This window comes from Sciurus carolinensis, chromosome 4 (assembly GCF_902686445.1).
Source record: "Sciurus carolinensis chromosome 4, mSciCar1.2, whole genome shotgun sequence".
In the NCBI taxonomy this organism is placed as follows: domain Eukaryota; kingdom Metazoa; phylum Chordata; class Mammalia; order Rodentia; family Sciuridae; genus Sciurus; species Sciurus carolinensis.
In genome coordinates this window covers 165,176,903-165,184,656 of record NC_062216.1, presented here as the reverse complement: position 1 = coordinate 165,184,656, position 7,754 = coordinate 165,176,903, and positions in this window count along the sequence as shown.

The following is a 7,754-nucleotide window of genomic DNA, read 5'->3' as shown; positions in this document are numbered from 1 at the left end:
CGCCTCAGCCCTGCTCCTGTCTCCCGCTGTCCCCGCTCCAGGGGAAGCAGCCCAGTCCCTCCCAGCCTCTCCCAGGGATTCCCAGCCTCCTGCACGCTGCACATGCCCCTCCCCAGCCCAGCCCTGGCGGGGCCACCTGGACACAGAGTCCCTTCGCCATGTGCTCCCTGCCTTGCACTGAGCCGTGGGGCTGTCAAGAGGAGAGGGGTGTCCCCAGCTCCAGCGCTCCTGCCTCCCTCAGCCTCTGGAGGCCTGTGCCAGCTTCTGGGACCAGGGTAGGTTCAAGGGGAGCTGCAGCCGTGCTGCCCAGGACCCGGCGTTGGGTTATGCCCCGCGGCCCCCACCGAGGGCACAGCCCCCCAGCACCTGACCATCCTGGCAGTTCATGGGTCACAGACCCCTCACAGGGGCCAGTGACCAGGATGCTCCCGTTTCACGGGTGGGGAGTCGAGGCCCAGGGTCCTGTGGAGTCCACGGCCACTTCCAGCAGGACTCCCAGGGCGCCCTGCGTGCCTCCCCTGCCCCGCCTCCCGTGCTTTGCTCATGACATCCTTCGTCAGGGGCTCCGCCGAGGGCTCTTCAGGAAAGCTGAGGGTCGTGGTGTGACTCGGGGGAGTTCCAGGGCCCCACTCTGTCCCTGCAGCATGACTTCAGTGGCCCGAGGACCGAGGCTGCGTGTGAACCAGGACAGTAGAGAAACGTGGAGACGGGCAGTGGGCGGCAGGAAAACGGGTTATTCCAACTGATTCTCCCTTCTGTCCTTTTAACCTCCATGTTTGCACACTGCTCTGTGGTCACTGCGTAAGGGAGGAAGGTGCAGCCGGCACTCCTGGGAGTCCACTCTCAAGGGACAAGCCAGAGTGGCAGGCCAGGACCAGGCCTCCTGCCTCTAGTCTGGGCCAGAGGCCAGGTTAGGGAGGCTGGCAAGGTGGAGGCCAGGCACAGTCCCTCCTGGCCAGGGCCGTGTCCAACTCACGTCCACTGTCCCCAGGCATCAGGGGACAGGCCCACAGAACAAAAGTCACAGCAGGGGAACCTAGGGACAAAGCTGCTGCTGTGTAGATCAAGTTCCAAAATAAACCAAACTCGCAGCCTGGTCACCATGGCAACGGCAAAGTTGTTCTGCAGAAGCTGGGAAGTCTTCCATCGGCCACAGACTTCTTCCCACCCCCACTGAATCAATCCACTGTCCCCAGAAGCCCACTAGGGCCAGGCCCACGCAGGCGTTTCCATACCCATGCTGTCCCGCGGAGGCCCTGCGGGGGGCCTGCCAGATGGCCCTCGCCATCCTCATTCTGCAGGTGTGGACGCTGGGGCTGGAGACAGAGGCCCTGCCAGGGTCCTGCATGCCCGCTCCCCAGCTCCAGGTCCCACAACGCACAGCAGGTGGGAGGCCCGGGAGCCAACTCCCCTGTCCCCGCTGCCTCCGGACCCCCAGGCTCCTCTCCTGAGCACTGTAGGGGTAGAGAAGGGACAGCCTGCGTCCTTCCCAGGCTGTCACGGGGGAGAACAGGTACCATCACCCATGAGCAGGGACTCTGGACTCTGGTAATAATCTCCTCCTGGGGCTTAATTACAGCAGCGTGCCCTGTGGGACTCACTGACAGCCGTCCTGTGGCGTGGGTGTGTGGTAGGTAAGGCTTCACGTGCACCCCAAGCTTTCCCGTCCTACTTCTTCTGGGGACAGGCCCCGTCCTGCCTGGCCACGGTCCAGGGAGGGATCTGGACCTGATCGGCGGCTGCCGGAGCGCTTCCCTCTGGCAAGTGCAACTGGTCCGTGATGACGACTGACCCACAGAGCCGATCAGAGAGCCCACGGGCACTGATCTCTGGATGCTGAGAGGAGCGAGGTCTTGCTCTCTTGCGGGGTATTTGGGTCACTACTTGGGACTTCCAGTGACTGTTCCACTCACTGTGAAGGAGAAGCAGTCCCGTCCAGTGACAGTCAACAAAGTCACTCTCACTAGCTGAAAGTGGAAGGTGGCTTTTCTTTTTAGCATGTTAAGTGACTGAGTTTCCAGGAACAACTGTCCCAGATTCACTGCAGAACCAGGCTGCCAAGGACACTGGCTCAGCCTTCCCGGGAAGCCGTGGAACTGGGAAGCCGCCATGACAGCCACTGACTCCAGAAGGACGACGCTCTGTGCCCTTCCTGTCCCCATGACACTCAGGTCCAACGTCCAGCTGGTGCAGGGCACGCGGTGTCAGGACTTAGGTGACAGCCAGAAGACCAGCCGCAGTCTGAAAGCCATAGTCCCGAGGGGTCCAGTTTCCGCAGCACAGGCGGGCGGGCTCCCCGCTCGGGCTCCCTGCCTCGCTGCTGCCCCGGCAATGCTGTCAATCTCCCTGCGGCCCTGAAGCTGGAGCTGGGGACCCCAGGCCCGGCCTGGGCCCTGCTGTTGCCCCACCCACCGTCTTCCGGGGCCTCGGTCTGGGCCTCTGTGACCTGGGAGCGTCCAGACCCCCACACCTGAGTGGTTAGAAGGTCAAGGTGGGGCAGTGCGTGGGAAAGGCCTCATACCTGTGCACCTGGGCGGACTGCGTTACTACTCAGTGAAATGAGCCCAGAGAATGAAGGGCCTCGGCCAAGGTCAGCTCTCCAGCCCACAGAACCAGAGGACTGGAACTGAGATTGCGACTCCTCCTGGGGCCGCAGGGAGGAGGACGCAAGGCGAATGGGAGCGGGTGGGTGGGTTCCAGAGGTGGTGGCCACGGGGGAGGGTGTTGTTACGAAGTTACCTGTGGCTGCAGAGCAGATGTCCCCAGAACTTAGTAGCTTGACATAGCAAGTACTCAGGGGCCCTGGGCTCACGGTGCTGGGCGCTCTGCTCTGTCCCTCACGAGGCCAGAGCCAGGTAGCTCACAGCTGGGCGAGAGAGAGAACCACCATGAGGCTGCGGCCACAGTTCCTGTCGCAGGTGTGACTCCCACCTGGTCCCACTGTGCTCTAGTGACCACCTGGCCTAAGCCAGCCATGCTCGGGAGGGAGGATGGGTGACACAAGGTGGTCCCAGGGGGAGGGACCTTCAGGGCCATCTTGGCAGCTGACCAGCACAGGCTGACGGGAGAGGTGCTGCTGCAGAGCCCAGCTGCAGGCCTCTGAGGACAGGGAGGTCCAGGCGGCAGGAGGGGCTGTCCCCAGCTCCTGTGCACCCCGTGTGCCCAGCCCTGCTGAGTGAAGCCTCACTCGCTGCCACCCGGCTCCCCGCGGGACCCACCCCAGGAAGCATGAGGAAGGTGGAGGAGAAGTGCGTACCCGTGCGACCAGGGCAGCGGTGCGACATCCAAGATGAGGCTTCCCAGTGAAACGGGAAGGCCTCTCTCCTCCCCAGGCCTGCTGCCGAGGAGCCTCCCATGTGGGGGCTGCGAACAGAACTGTCAAAACAGTGCCCTGGCTCCCAAGCCGGGGGCTTATGTAATGGAGGCCCGCTGCCCTGCTCCCGCCTGCCGCCCCCGCTCCTGGCAGCCCCCACTTCGTCGCAGAGCAGGGGCAAGGGCGGCCCCGCGGAGCTCCACCCTGGAGGACAGTCCCGGAGCCCGGACCCTCACAGGCGCTCTGTGCCAGCCCTCACGGGCTTTCTGGGCAGAAACACGCGTCGTTGGTTCTGTTCCCGGAGTCCAGCAGACGGGGCTGCTTGGTGAATTTAGTCAAATGAACCAAAACATCAACAATAGTAGCAGACACACTTCCAGGGAGCACACGGCAGCCTCGCCCACGCCCTCCAGCGCAGAACGGCCTCTGGTGTGAATGGACCCACGGACAAAGGCTGCGGTCCCTCGGCGGGAAGGTACTGACCCAGGAGAGATCAGACCCATCTCTGGGCACCAAGCGTGAGTGACGAGGCAGGGGTGACCTCTGCCCCGACACGCACAGCTCTCCTGACTGTTCCAACCACTCGGGGAGTAAGAAGGCGGAAGTGCCGTCCTCATCCCCACCCTGACCTGCCTCAGTCAGGATGGAGCAGAGCGAGGAACCAGCAACCCCTGTGGCTCCAACGACTGAGGCTTCTTCTCACTAGGCAGGGGTGGGGACAGGAACCCCCTGCAGAACAGTGCTGGTTCTCAAAGGCTGTCACAGTGTGTCACACAGAGAGCCAGAGCAGGGTATGGGTGCTGCATGGGCCCAAGAGACAACTGTGGGTTTTGGCCCTAGAGAGGGTTGGGTGTGGGTGACCCCACTAGGTGGACCTGGAGGAGATGCCAACCTGCTGGGTCCTGCCCGCCTGGAGGAGCAGACCAACCGAGAACACCGCGTCCAGCCGGCCTTGGGCTGCAGAGGCCGGCCTGCCAGGGCCCCCACGTGTGTGTGAATCCCGAGTCCAGGCTGCTGAGCCTCTAAGGTCATATGATCGTCTAAACCTGTGATTCTCACAGGCAGCTGGCCAGACATCCTTGGGCCTGGATCCCAGCCTCACCCACTGCTGGGACTTAACCTCGCTGTGACTCAGTTTCCTGGTTTGAAATCGGGGGTGAAGACACCTACTTCCCCTGGATCAAGTACTGATTAAACGAGAAGGGCATCAGGCACGACCCAAGGTGTGGCACACGGCGAAAACCTTGGTCCAAACGAAGCTAGCATGAAGAGCTCCCGAGCAGAGCTTCTAACATGGAGCCAGGGGGTTCCCGATTCCAGGGGAGGAGGCCGGGAGGCCCCTGGGAAGCCCTGGTGAGCTGCTCTGCCAGCCAGACTGGGTTCCCCCTGCAGAGCAGGAAGCCGCAGCCTGGTGACTGGTGGCTGGTGCTCTGGCGCCCTCTCATGGACACAGTGCTCCTCACACCCTGTGGGTTACAGGAAAGAGGACCTGTTTTTAACCGGGGCCAATGTGTGTGTGAAAGACCTGTTTCTAAGGGTGCGGGTGTGTGGGGGTGTCCATTGTTTGTTTGTTTGTTTGTTTTTTAAGGATAAAGAATAGGGCAGGTGCAAGCCCCCACTCAGGTACACAGCCAGACCGGTCAGCCACCAGAGCTGGGGAGTAAGGGCCTGGCTGTGAACACCCTTCCCTCCCCTCTCCTCCCAGCAATGAAGCCGGCGCTCCAGCCCACTCCCCACTGACCAGGAACTTCCCTCCAGGGCCAGCCTGGTGGTCAGGCCCCCACCGATCCATGCCCCAGGGCAGGATGTACCCCAGGAGCTGTCCTCTGCAAAGCCTCTCTAGCAACTACAGAGGCTTGAGAAGAGACCCTGGCGAAGGCTCCAGGGGTCTTGGCCCAGTAACGACATCACGGAGGCCAGGAAATGGACTTTGGTCCTGCAGCCTGTCCTCATCTGCTGGAGATGTAAAGGTCGGGGTCCTCCTGAGAGGCCACTGCCAGCACTCACGGAGGTGCCTCTGGGGCAGGTATCTCACCCCTCGGGCTGCTCCTTACGCCCACTAACTCAGGGCCGTGGGGGGCACGACCAGGATGTGCCTCCAGGGCTTCAGCAGTGCCTGGCAGCAGGCTCCAGGGGTGAGCTGGTCACTCACGACAAGAACATGATGACCTGGCACCCTCTCTAGCGTTGTCCCAAATCCTCTGGGTCTCTCACTACAGGACAGGGACTTGACTTCACTGAGAGCCACACCTTCCCTTCATCTCTGGAGGACAAGGCTGGAGGCCACCAGGAGGCACCTGGACTGCACTGTCCCTCCTTGGCTTCCACAGAACTCCTGTGGCAAGGGGGCCTCACTTTCCTCCCCGGCACCCAGGCCTCCACTGCAGGCTGAACTGTGCCCCTGCCACGTCCACCTGGCGAAGCCCTGTCCCCCAGGACTCCAGGATGGCTAGCCGTCAAGTGAAGAGCTAAGTGTGGAGGGAATGAGGGTAAAATGGGTCGAGGATGGATAGGATCCTGCCTGACCGGTGTTCGTAAGAGGCCACAGGACATGGGGAGGGCCGTCTGCACACCAGAGGCCTCAGAAGGCACTGGGGTGGGTGCAGCCCAGCGGCAGAGCTCTTGCCCAGCATGCACAAGATCCTGGGGTTCATGCCCAGCACCAGCGGGGGAGAGGGGCGCGCCAACCCTGGAACACCTGGATCCAGGACTTCCAGCCACGCTCCCATCTGGGGCGCTTGATGGTGGTCCTAGCAAACTAGCCCAGGACCCCTGCCACCGCGCCTCCACCCAGGGCCTTTCCGAGCTTGGCCACCCCAGCCTTCCATGAGCTGCTGGGGAAGGAGCTAGTTACCAGCTTCCCACGACCAGAGCTCAAGACTCGGAAAGTGGAACCAGGAGAACCACGCTTCTTGCAAGGCAAGTGGTTTCTAAGTGACTTTCTGTACCAACATTTTGCTGGAACATTCCCAGTGCCGTCCAGGTGGCTTGCTGATCTCAGAAGGCCCCCACTGCTGGCCTAGCTGTCCTGGAGTGACATGGCACTGACATTATCCCTTTTTCCAGTGAGCCAGGTAGGGCTGCGGTGTAGAGGTGACAGCTGGGATTGAGCCAGGCCACCTGGCTGGGCCCGTGCTCTTGGTCCCTACTGCTTTCCCTGGGGGTGGGGGTGGGACCCAGGGTCACACGCCGAGCTGCTGCCACTGCCTCAGCGTGGGGGTCTACCAGCAGTCTGGCAGAACCACAGGAAGCCAGGGCCTCACACGTGCTGGGCAAGTGCTCTGCTGTGCACTCCCAGTCCCAAAATGTTTTAAAACAAATGTCTACTTTTGCTCATCCAGACTTGAAGCTTCCAGTTAAACCCTGTTAAATAAATACCAAACTGACATTTTAAATATGAGAAGTAGTTGTTCCAGCATCCAAAACCATGAAAACTTCCATGAGCCTGTTTGCAAGCCTTACCTCCGGCATTTTTGGAATTCAGTAGTTTTTCTTAAAGGTAAGAATGGGTTTTGGGTCACTACTTAAAAACAGCTTATCTAAAATTACATTTTCATTAAGGTTTCATTAACACTTTAATATTGTGTGGATGGTCTGCTCCCAATGAAACGCTGGGCATAAGGTCCGCTGCGATTTTAGCTCTAAGTCTTCTGGCCTGGTGGATGCAAACAGGCAGGTGTGGCGAATATCACGTGAGACCCTGTCACTCCCCTGTCCTCTTCACCAGCACTGGGGGTTGAGCCCAAGGGCACTGTACCACTGAGCTACGTCCTGCACCTTTTAAATTTCTTCATAGGGTCCCACAAAGTTGCTGAGGCTGGCCTACATGTGCGATCCTCCTGCCTCAGCCTCCAGTGGCTGGGATCAGGTGTGCGCCACCACAGCAAGCAGACTCCCAGGCCTCCACAACCACTCAGCTGAGGACTCCTCTCCTGGCCTCCTGGCCGTGCTGCCCGCCTCTTCCTGCTTTCCCCTCAGCATCTTGGGGCTCAGCGGGCTTCCACAATGCCGGGGTATTTCCTGGCTCTGGTCTTTCTTCATGCTCTGCCCACGACCCCCCCAGCTGCTGGGCATGCTCCAAGTCCAGCTGCTACTGGGAGCCCCACATCCCCCCAACAAAGCCAGCAGTGCCCTTGGTCCCTCAGCCCTGTGCCTGATGGTCCTGCCCCTCCCTGTGGCTTGGAACCGGCGCTGATTCAGTTCCTCTCTTCTCACCATTTCCTGGAACAGGGAGGGTGGGTCTGAGCCACTGGAAATCTGCGCACAGCATACTTGTGATGACCAGTGGCCGCAGCCACGTGCCAGTTTCCCTGTTTCTAGCTCCGCAGCTCAAGGGCCTCCTGTCACTCATGCGTTGTCACCAAACACTTCACCTGCTAATGGCGTCCTGGCAAACGCTCCAACAGAACTCAGTCCAGGTTTCACGAGACTCCACATTTCC